Genomic DNA, 12,455 nt, shown 5'->3' with positions numbered 1-12,455 from the left:
TCTGCCTAAGGATACGATATATTGTATGGAAAAGATATGTTAAACCATCATGAGCAGTGAGACGACCAACTTAGATCGATGGAATTAAAAAACCAATTTCACCTGAGGAGGATGAAAACATTTTCTGCATTATCGATCTTAATCTGCTGTTTACGAATCTCGATTTTATAGGCTCATTCACAGAAACTCGCCATTCAGAGTAGCCTTGAGGTATATTCTAAATATCTGTGAAAATCATTGTAGTTTCTGCATTGTAAGAAATATTCAACTAATAATACCGGAATTTTATGCAGTCACTTTATTTGCAACTATTTAACTTTGTTTTAATTCTAAGATGATCTTTTTCGTCAGTGGTACCTTGATGCCAGGTATCATGAGGATATATTCCAAGTGTATGATTTTTGAAAACCATATTGCTATAATGAATAATCGTTTATTTTTCTCTACATAAATACGATGCGATGTAACAATTAAGATCTTGTTTCAATCATACAAACTAGGGTCGAAATATAGTTAAAACCAAGACTATTAATTATCACCCCCAATCACCGATTGGAAGGTTCTCGCCGATAATAACCCCATATCACTAGAGCTTTATCATTACTGTGTAAGATATAATCACTATAATCTAAATACATATGACTCATATAGTTAACGATGATCATTAAAGTACATAATCATGTTTGAGGGAATGTCTTTCCTACTCTTTAAATTGGCGTTGACGTACATTGTTGGGAGCAGACCCACTATATCAACCATGTATTTTTTTTCCTGGTAATTGGACATGTTTTGAATACAGCGATTGTAATTACAATTAACACATTGTTTTTTTCCCTTTATTCCTGATTATTCCAAATAGGTTTCATATGTAGCTTAACAATGGTAACTTTTCCAGAGATCCTCTTGGATTTATAACACACACACACACACACACACACACACACACACACACACACACACACACACACACACACACACATATATATATATATATATATATATATATATATATATATATATATATATATATATATATATATATATGTGTGTGTGTGTGTGTGTGTGTGTGTGTGTGTGTGTGTGTGTGTGTGTTTCTGTCTCATTAGCAATTTAAGGTACTGTACGTTGGGATTCGTAACGTGGTTTTTGATAGACAATATAATGTATAATCCGTTGTTCGTATAATGCAGTATTTAAGCAAGAGAGAAATTTATTTTACCAATAAAAACAGCAAATGAATTTGAACTGCATTTCTGACAAATGACTCTTTAATGTACCGTTGTAAACTTTGTAAAGTTTAGAATTTCTCTGTCGAAGCAAAAATAGGAATACATGGTACGAGAAGTCTAAGTTATTAAGTAGGATAACAGTAGCAGAGTAGGTGTGGCATTGCTAGTGAAAATAAAGATCTATGGGACATTGGTAGTACCTACAATGTTTGCAAATATCGAGACATGGATGTAATAAAAGAAATCAAAGTACAAGAAAGTTATACAGTGCAAAATTATTTAAGGAATATTTGAACAGTATAAAGAAGTGATGCTTTTTCATATCAGATGACAAACTAGTTAAGGAGGTAGTGGAAGACCAAATAAGGGAACCACATGGGGAATGGTGGGGAAAAGTATTATAGAAATATGCAATAAATGATATTAGAATGGAAGAAGTAAGAAAGTATAAAAGCAAGAAGTCAAAAAAAGAAATAAAAAGTAAAATGTCAAATGATATGTGAATAGTAATTGAAGTGAGTACATAGAAGAACTTAACCCTAAGGAAGCATTAATAGTAATGAAAATAAGGTTGAATATGATTGAATTAAAAGAAAATGACAGAGATAGTAATGATAAGGATAGGCTTAGTGTGTTGTGTGGTGAGGCAGATGATACAACGGAAGATATTTTTATCTATAATGAATTAAGAGAATTTAGAAGCAATGGCATAGTTTTAGGGAATTTAGAAACACCAACTAAAGATGTCTGATATATTATACAGGCAATGGAAGTTAGAAGTAAAAGTATGCAAGCTGGACAGTCTGTGTAGGAGGTAAATAATGATAATGAATTTTCTGCAGATTGCAGCTCTTTACACGGAGTACTCTTCTAGTAGTGTGCCACAATCACAGTGTTGTGGAGAGAGCAACGAGGAATCACAGTGTTGTGGAGAGAGCAACGAGGAACCAGGAACCTGAACCTGACCTCTGCTTTTGAATTTGTTTTGTTTTGTTTTATGTATATATTACGTACAAGTCAATGACAAGATCAGCGGTAGCTGTATTATTGAAAAGACCGTCGTGGGTGTAATCTTGTGTTACAGTTTAATTTATATTTATCGTCTCTGCTGGCTACCTTATGCTAGCCTAAATAGCATCGCTCAAGGTAAGGTTTGGTCTCATGACAGGTTTAGTCTATTGTATTCATCTATTACTATTTTATTAGTTTTGTCTAATTAGTATTTCCTGCTATAGGTCCCTATGGAAACAAGGGCATGTCAGTGCCAAAGCGTACAGTTTTATGATATCCAACAGTAGGCCTACTCTTAAACATATGTTAGCTTAGTCTGAGAAAGTATGAAATGAAAGTAAAATTTGGTCAAATCACGTTATTTACTACAGGAAAACATATAGTTTCTGTTCGAAATGAGAATCTGTAATGCAGTAAAAGTTTACTGAAAATATTGTCCAAATGGTACCCCCCAGAGGTGGGGATGATTGGTTTGTTTCTTGCACATGACTCAGACTCGTATATTTTAAAAGGCTACTTGATATAAGCTGAATAGGCCTATTGTATGCTGTGACCATTAGGTTTTGGTTGTTAATTTGTAGAGCATTATCATAATTTTTTAATATATATATGCTTTAGTTTTTTCCCATATACATGAAACATATTTTCCAGGTGTTTAGCTTATGTGTTATAATTTTTTTTAGCATTATTTTTTCCGGATTTATTAAAGTTACGGACGAGGAAAACTTTATTACTAAAAAATGACATTTTCCTTTGGAAAAATTACATACATCACATTATATTATTAACAATTTAGAAAATACTTATGGTCCACGAAAAAGTAGCTAGGATGCATTCCCTGTGTCGTATGCATTCCATGCATCATCGTCAGTAACACACTCAGCCTAGAAGTCGCGTTTGAGTCATGGATTGGATGTGGGGAAACAGGTGGGTTCATTCCTAAAAATATAGAATGCTTCTGTTTACCTAAGCAGCAAGTCTGGTGTTGAACTGTCGGCCAACCATTGCATATAGCTTGGGCAGATAGAGATTAAGATATGAGTTTTGTCTGACATAGCGCATATATACCACCGAAGCAGGAGGTCTTCCTTTTGGTGAAACCGTTCAAAAATACACCTGAATCCTAATGTGACCTCTTACCTAGATGCCCAGAGTGCTAAAAGATTTTTGGAACATGGTTTAACGTGACTCATCTAACCTAACCAAAGATGTTGGGTCCTCACCTGACACCCTCTGCCCCTCCCTCCATCTTTACCTAAACTGCCATAAGCCCTGAAAAAAATATAAAAAAATCACTACATTCTAACTATGCAAACACACCCTATCCGCCATAAGGGTTGCTCATGTCACTCCTTTAGCATTACACAGGTTAACATATTGGAGTCTTTATCATAAGTTTCAGCAATTATGGTAAGAGGTCACATTTATGTCTTCTAGGTAATCGGTGTACTGTACTGTAAATGCTGTTTAATGAAATATTAATTTGGCAGGGTAGTTAATGCGCCCACCATCTCCTGCGTGCCAGCACTCTCATGCGCGCCAATACTCTCCTACACGCCAGCGGTCTCCTGCCCGCCAATGCTCTCCTACGCTCTAGCGCTCTCCTGCGCGCCAATATGTGCGCCCTTCATCGCCAGCGCTGCGCCATCATTTTCCTGAGCACAAGTCGGTAGGTGAGACGACAACCACATTGGCGCCCTCACATACGCACGCCTGAACATTCATCCTCACCTGCGTGCCAACCATCTACTGCGCGAGCACACTGAGATGTGCGCGCGCGCGCCAACACTCCCTCGCGTGCCCGCGCCAACACTCCCTCGCGCGCCCGCGCCAACACACTTTCGTGCGCCTGCGCCAACACTCCCTCGTGCGCCCGCGCCAACACTCTCGCGCGCCCGCGCCAACACTCCCTCGCGCGCCCGCGCCAACACACTCCCGCGCGCCTGCGCCAACACACTACCGCGCACCCGCGCCAACACACTCCCGCGCACCCGCGCCAACACACTCCCGCGCACGAGTGCCACTATTCTCCCGCGCGTGAGCGCCACTATTCTCCCGCGCGTGAGCGCCACTATTCTCCCGCGCGTGAGCGCCACTATTCTCCCGCGTGCGAGCGCGCTCACCAACAGGCACGAGCACAGCTGCGTCATCTGGCAAGGTCGCCATCGCCTCATTCCCCTCCCCGCAAGCGCATACCAGCACGCACTGCGGGAGAAGGGAAACACTTTCAAGCAGAGGGGTTCAGGACCCCAAAACTGCCTTCTAAGGTGGACCCACCTATTACAGTGACTCCTTGTAGGGAACCTTCGGTCCCTTTCCCTTCAGGGGATCTGTCAGACAGTGCATCCGTCAGCCAGCAGCCCTGGTTCAGTGCCTTAGTCAGAGCCGTAACACAGGCTTTCAAGCCGGTTCTGTCTGATCGCTCATCAGAGCGACCTATAGCCCTAGACCTTGGCACAGAACCATGCCTTCCTCTACCCCTTTAAAGAGGGAAAGAGGAGTTTCTGACGCGGTCACTTCCCCGAGGGCGAAGCTGACTCCATGCAGATCATCGAGACAAGGTCCTCCTGTTTCGCAGAGAAACTCTCCATCCCTGTCGGACGTAGACCTCCCGTCACCAAGGGAACTGCGCGAGGAGAGAGACTCTTCCATCGCACCAATGGAATAAACCTCTCTTCAAGCGGAGAGTTCCCCGCAATCGATGTTGGATTCTTACCTCCTTCCTCGGAAGGAATCTAAAGACTCCAAAACACTGCCAAAGTCCTGCACTAGGGCTAGAATGGAGACAGTCAGCCACTCAGGGAATGTCCACAACTCACCCCAAGAAGAGCCTTTGGGGATAGAATGAGACTTTACCGCAGGTCCTACATCAGGGGGAGACCAGCAAGAGTCAGAGTAAGCATTCTGGCAGGTTCTGACTCTAATGATTGTTCTCAATAGGTTTTCGGACCCAGAGATACCTCCTCGAGAGGGCAAAGATATGGTCTTAGACCGCGTCTTTGGTACTCAGAAACTTTCAAAAACCAGTGCAGCCCTGCCCTGGTCTCAAGGGGTGAAGAGTACCAGGGACAAGATCTCCCAACAGCTCTCTGAGTTTGCCTCCTCCAACCATGCCGGTACCACGAACAAGCTCCTCCTATCTCCTCGCGTACAGCAGAGGAGGTACTTCAAGATCCTGGAGGAACCCAGTTCAGTCTTCCTCTTCACCACTCTGGAAGAGCTAACCAGGGGAGTCCCTCTTGAGAGACTCTCCAACCGGCAGATCTTGTTCTCGACAAGCGAGATCCTTAATCAGGAAAAGGTCACCAAGTATGCTATGCAAGCTACTTCGTTGCTGGACATCTGGTTAGGGACCTTAGGTATCCTGATACGATCCGAGGATTTTTCCTAGGAACGTACCAGGAAAGCTGTGGAAACCTTCCTACTTTCAGGCACTCGCACGATCAAGTTTCTTGCCCACCAAGTCTCGAACTTGTGGGCAAACATCATCTTGAAACATCAGGATGCAGTGTCTGAGAGGTTCTACCAGAAGGTCCCTAGCGTCGAGATAAACAGGCTCAGACATTCCTCTCTAGAGGGATCCCATCTGTTTGAGCCTAAGGATGTGGAACTTGCTGCTGAGAGGTGGAGGAAGTCTCATCAAGACTCCCTCCTCCATAGGGCTTTATCATCTAAGCCCTATAAACCTCCAGCACCCCAGCAGTCCTGTCCAACCAAGACCGCAACGACGACGAAAACAGCAGCGAAGACAGTGGTGTCTTAGCCCTTTCTTGTCAAGGACAAGAAAAGCAAAAAGTCCTCCAGGGGAGGAAAAAATTCTAGAGGGAGCAGCCGAGGCCGCAAACGCTAGGATAGGCATTCCCCTGCGTCTCCACCAGGGAGGCATGCCTACAAAGTTGCTCAGACAGGTGGAAGCAACTCTGGGCCGATTCCTGGACAATCTCTGTGATCCGTCTAGGATATCACGTCACGTTCATAACATCTGTGCTTCGATTTTTTCACAGCACCACAATTCTTCACCAGATTGTTTACCCTAGTGTCATCTTGGGCACACAGGATTGGCATCCGTCTCCTCCGTTATCTGGACGACTGGCTAATCCTAGCAGACTCGGTTTCAACAATGAGACAAACTTCTGAGACTTTGCCAGGATCTGGGGATCATGGTAAATCTCAAGAAGTCTTTTCTGCTTCCTACTCAGAGACTGGTATACTTAGGCATGATCATAGACACCAATCTCCACAAAGCCTTCCCATCAAACGACAGGATAACAAGGCTGAGAAAGGTCGCGAGACCTTTTTCATATGAGAAGAACTTCCAGCCCAATCATGGTTACGTCTCCTTGGTCACCTTTCATCGCTGGCCCGTCTAGTTCCCAACAGTCGCCTCAGGGTGAGATCCCTCCAATGGCAACTCAAGTCCCGATGGAATCAAGCTCACGACTCCCTGGACATCCAGATCCCCATGGGACCTGCGGAACTGGCAGACCTCCAGTGGTGGGTGACAGACGAGAATTTACGAAAGGGAGTGGACTTTTTCGTCCTCCCCCGGATTTGATGCTGTTCTCAGACGCTTCAAAAAAAGGGTGGGGGGTCCACGTGCTGCACCACACGACCTCAGGCCTCTGGTCAGAGTCAGAAAAGTACCTCCACATAAATCTCCTAGAGATGAAGGCCGTCTTTCTAGCCCTTCGACAGTTCCAACAGTTCCTGGCAAGCCACTCAGTAGTGGTGATGAGTGACAACACCACAGTAGTGGCCTACATCAACAAGCAAGGGGGTACTTTTTCGCAGCAACTATCCCATCTAGCAGTAGAGATATTGAGATGGGCCAAAATCCACTCGATACCACTATCGGCACACTTCATTCCGGACAAAAGGAATGTGCTCGCCGACAACCTGAGCAGAGCATCTCAGATAGCAAGTACCGAGTGGTCTTTAGATCATCTAGTAGCCAACAAAGTCCTGACTTTGTGGGGTTCTTTGACTGTGGATCTCTTCGCAACGGCCCTGAACTTCAGGCTCCCGCTGTACTGTTCCCCAGTCCCAGACCCAAGGCTCTCTAGCAAGATGCTTTCCAACAACGGTGGGACAACATCGACGTTTACGCCTTTCCTCCGTTCTGTCTGAGGAGAAGGGTACTCAACAAGACCAGAACATCGGTCAATCTTTCAATCTTTCATCTCCTAACGGAGCCTCCAAGAGAACTCCCTCTACGACACAATCTACTCAAACAACCACATGCCAACATCTTCCACAAAGCCGTAGCTTCGCTACGACTTCACGCCTGGAGACTATCCAGCATCTCCTTTCTGAGAGAGGATTTTTGCAACAAGTTGTGATCAGGATGTCTGGATACCTGCGTGAGTCATCAGCAGCAGTCTACCAGGCAAAGTGGAAAGTCTTTTGTGGTTGGTCTCGTGGAAGGGGTATCTCTCCACTTGATGCCACTATTCCAACAATAGCGGAGTTCCTCGTGTATTTGCGTGAAGAAATGCGCCTATCAGTCTCGGCAGTGAAAGGCTATCGCTTAGCCTTAAGCCTAGCCTTCAGACTGAAAGGAATGGACATTTCTTCATCGCTAGAACTTTCTTTACTCATACGGAGTTATGAACTTACTTGCCCCCAGTCAGAAGTGAGACCTCCCCCATGGAATGTGGTTTGAGTTCTCAGGTCTCTTAAGAGACCTCCCTATGAACCATTACGCCAGACAACAGATCGCCACCTGGCTTGGAAGACGATGTTCCTGGTAGCTTTGGCTTCGGCCCAACGAGTCAGTGAACTTCCTGGTCTTGCATACGACATCGCCCATTCAAGGGGATGGGGAGAGGTAACATTCAGCTTCATTCATGAGTTTATTGCTAAGACTCAGAACTCGGGAGTTTGATCCTCGATTCAACTCCTTCCGGATTTCTAGTCTCCGTACAGTAACAGATGACCCAGACCATCTCTTACTATGCCCAGTGAGGAGTTTGAGGCTGTATCTTAAGAGAACAGACGCAGCCCGTCCTCGTGTGCCTGTACTATTCGTCAGCACAGGAAGGACCAAGAGGAGGGTCACCAAGAACACCATCTCAGCATAGATTAGCAGGGTCATTGACCATGCACTGAATCCAGACCCTCCTCCGTCACGTCGCCCCAGAGCTCATGATGTCTGGGGCGTAGCTATGTCCCTGGCATTCAAAAGAAACTAGTTAGTGACGCAGGTTCTTCAAGCTGGGGTGTGGAAGCGTCAGGCAACCTTCACAGCCCACTACCTGCAAGACGTGACCCATAGGAGACTTGATACGTTCTTTATCAGTCCTGTGGTGGCTGCACAACAGCTGGTTTAAAACCTCAAGCTCCTTATTGGACAAGTAGCAGAAGGTTGAGGGCATTGTTACCTGGTTTTAGTCTGCATGAATGTAAAGGTTTGACTGGCCGTTATTCTTTTCTTCATCATCCCCTCTCTTGGAGAAAGCAGCATCCTGGGTTCTCTGCATAAGTGACTTCAAACCACTGCAGGTAAACCATGCTTCCTTGTGTACCTAGTATTAAGATTAATACTGTTGCGTCCCGATACCCTGACGAGGTGGTATTGGGAAAGTCCTGGTGCACAGTTTTTCCATCTAAAGAACTCGGAATAACTTTACCAGGACAGTCACACTTCTACATACCTTCACACACAGCTTGCGTAGGCCGCGAACGTTGCATAGCAAGGTTTTAGCGAGGCGCAGGGACTCCTTATTCCTTGAGTGCTGACACACTCAGATAAGGAGCCCTCGGGTAAAGCCAAAAAGCCAGATTGGCTGGGACGTCCACCCTTCCTAATGGGTGAGTCACCCCTATTAAATAGCGTGGTTTGTATTCCAGTTACGGAACAAATTACAAATTCGTAGATAATTTGTATTTTTCCTAACTATACAAACCTTAGCTATTTAAGCAAACTTATCCACCAGCCCTATCCCCCTTGAAGTCTTACCTCCAAGCAAAGTGAGCTCAATCACAGGTGTGTGAAGGGGAGCGGTAGCAAGCTACCCTCCTTACCCCATGCTAACTAGCGATGTGGGTAGTTAACCCTCGTTAAAAATTAATGGCTCGTCATTTCAGCTACGGCGAAAGTAATACCCCTATTAAATAGCTAAAGTTTGTATAGTTAGGAAAAATAGAAATTATCTACGAATTTGTCATATTTGAGATACGAGGATACGAGATGGTTCCCTATGCAGCTGCTAGGTGGCCGAGTGTGCGAGAGGTTGCTCATGAGGACAGCATCGCTCGCTCTTTCCCGTCGGATCTCCGTGGCGTAAAGTTATCTCCGAACATTGGTCATAGTGTTTGCATTTTTTACATGTTTTTTTGCATTAATCAGTACAGAATTAAGTGAATAAGCAATGGGTCCAAAGCAAGCAAGTGCAAACAAGGGTAGTGAGAAGAAAAAGCGTATGATAACAATCGAGATAAAGCATGAAATAATCGAAAAACACAAGATTGGTTTACGAGTGACTGAGCTGGCTCGCCAATATGAGAGGAGTACATCAACAATATGTACCATCCTCAAGTAGAAGGATGCTATAAAATAGGAAATCAGAGACATGTTAGGGAAGTGGCAGGAGTTTTCTGATTTTATGGAAAAGAGGCACCCGGACAAGTTGGCGCGTGGTCTTGCGTTAGCCTTTTGTGACGACACTTGTGTACATCATTTTCGTAATGTTTTCAAGGGGAAACAAAAGCAAACATCCCTAGATAGGTTCCTTTTGAAAAGGCCGGCGAAAAGTGAAAGTAAAAGCGAGTCAAAAAGCGAGGCTAAAAGAACCAAGTCGGAAGAATAAAAGTAAAAAAATGAAAATGAAAACAAAATTAGAATTAAGGTGTATGAGGAAATAGAAGAATATGTGAAAATTAGGCCATACTATGCAGTGTATGTGTGAGCAAAGAAAAAAAATAAGCTGCAACCAGAGAGGACGCTATGTAGTATTAATGACCAGTCAAAGGACCCAGAAAGGAATGTGATCATCAACACCTTATGTCAACAGGGACGAGCGGTTAAGTCAGAATGGTTCCTTTATCCTCAAGTGGTAATAAATCTCAGCTTTGTGGTGTTCCCAATGATCAACCGCTTTGTGATGCGACTCAATTAGAAGCTCTCGATTTATTGCTCACCAGTTCCAGATTAGGCAGCAGCATTAGAGAATGCATTTCAACATCTTTGGGATGTCATAGATGTCTAAGCTTTTCTGCTGCTTTGTCTGATTCGAAAGGTGGTAAACAGGGTTCTGTTTATATGAACCTCAAGATGACATCAGTGACCCCAAGCAGAATGGTACCTGGACCTTCTAAGGCTTATGACCGAGGTTCTTCCTGAGTTACCCATTTTGCCCAGCTTGCTTTGGCACCCCCCTTGTAGAGGCACAACAACTCTGTGACATCCCTGTCACTTCACGGGTGGAGGCTATCCAGCATTCCCTCAGAGGGAACGATTTTTCATGATGCACAGTGCAGATGTCCGCATACTGTACCTTCAAAAGTCTTTGTGGCAGTGTACCAGGCCAAATGTGCCATTATCTGTTGATTAGTGATGTAGAGGTGGGTACTTCTCTCAGAACCTCTATTCAACTAATCGCAGACTCCCCTTTATATCTACATAGAGGGAAGCTCCTCTCAGTCTCAGCGGTGAAAGACTATCGCTCAGTGTTAAGCAGTCTTCAGACTGAGAGGCATAGACCTATTCTCATCTAGGGAGTTAGCAGTGCCCGTGAAGTGCTTTGAGCAGTCTTTCCTTCTTAGAGATCTCAAACCCCCAGCATGGAACGTGACCAGAGTTCTGCGGTCTTTGAAAAGGCCCCTCTACGATGCTCTAAGGCAGACATTCAACAAGCTGTTGACTTAAGACAGTCTTCTCATTGGGTTAGGCTTCTACAAAGAGAGTAGGATAGCTGCAAGGCCTATCATATCTACTTGGGCATTCAGAGGGTTGTAGAAAGGTATCACTCTTCTTCATTGCAGAGTTTGTGGGGAAAACTTAAAATCCAGTCATAAATGAAACAAGATTCTAACTTTCTCTGTCTCCTCACCTAGGGAAGCGACTGACAATCCGGACGATTTACTTACAGTACTGCCCGGTAAGCAGTGCTGTATTAACCCATAAACAGGACCCCAAGGCTCCGAGCTTCTTTGGGCCCTTTAAGATCCCCCAACGCCCCTCATGGCACATTACTCGCTCTATTTTTGTGCAATTTATTACCATGAAGTTACAACTGAATTAAATAATTAATAGTTTCACATTTAACACTAAAAGAAAAAAGAAAATTTTTGCATAGGCTCTTGCTCTTACTGGGCCCTTAGGCTTAAGCCTAATCAGCCTTATGGATAATGTGGCCCTGCCTTTAAGGGCACTAAGACACTACTGAAGCAAACTCAACCCTTCAGACCATGACTACAGAACCTCTTCATCAGCTCTGGCAGGAACATAAAGATCTCCAAAGACACCATCTCCTTTTGGCTTAGAGTGACGATTGTCAAAGCACAAACCCAGGCAGCGAATGAGCTGGCTCATACTCACGAGATCAGAGGAGTAGGTGCCATGTTAGCCTTTAGGAGGAACTTATCAATGAGCCAACCCCTGAATACCAGTGTCTGGAAATACCAGATATGCTTCACAGTCCAGTATTTACGGAAGGCACTTCGAAGTCACTCGATAAGTTTACTTTAGGGCCTGTAGTAGCAGCTCAACAGGTGGTGTAGCTTACCTAGCTCCCTCACAGGACAAGAAGCATCCTTTCTAAGATAGCAGTTGTAATGTCAGTCTAAGATGATAGTAAGAATGTCTGGCCTTTTTATTTCCTCTTCTCCTCCCTCCTGAGAGAACAGATGTTGAACCAATGTGTCGCTGGATCCGACCTTACTGCAGCTAAGCTACTATACCAAATTACTATTCTATTTTGGATTAAGATAGAAGTGCTTTTCTCTCATCCCCTGATGAGGGGAATTTTGATAGTAAGGTTAAACCATCACTTTATTTCGGTGTTACATTAAAGACATGCATTTGAGATATTATAGATTTCTCATGACCGTCTGTCAACGTCAGAATCCTAGCCTTACCACCAGAATGTCAGGTCATCGGGGTAGATCGGAATAAATACTCCTGCTCCTCCTAAGTACTGAGTGTATGATATCCCAGGATTTTAAACCAGCCAATTAAAGCATGAGGGTGTGAATCCATGTAGGAACAAATCACAA

At 44.2% G+C, this 12,455-nt stretch overlaps 1 protein-coding gene across 4 annotated transcripts in view; it reads left to right on the top strand.

Moving 5' to 3' along the window:
• Mettl4 (Methyltransferase like 4) overlaps nt 1–12,455 on the top strand; it is a 187,138-nt gene that overhangs the window by 111,596 nt on the left and 63,087 nt on the right. Inside the window, exon 1 of one of the 4 annotated variants that reach the window (XM_068364415.1) lies at nt 2,146–2,375. The exons of the other annotated variants lie outside the window; for them this stretch is intronic. The gene's annotated coding sequence lies outside the window, so the exon portion shown is untranslated. Of the gene's footprint in view, nt 1–2,145; nt 2,376–12,455 lie in introns of those variants that run through there. 4 annotated transcript variants of the gene reach the window in all.

The sequence above is a fragment of the Palaemon carinicauda genome, chromosome 41 (assembly GCF_036898095.1).
Source record: "Palaemon carinicauda isolate YSFRI2023 chromosome 41, ASM3689809v2, whole genome shotgun sequence".
Taxonomy (NCBI): Eukaryota; Metazoa; Arthropoda; class Malacostraca; order Decapoda; family Palaemonidae; genus Palaemon; species Palaemon carinicauda.
This window is presented reverse-complemented; position numbering and strand designations above follow the sequence as displayed.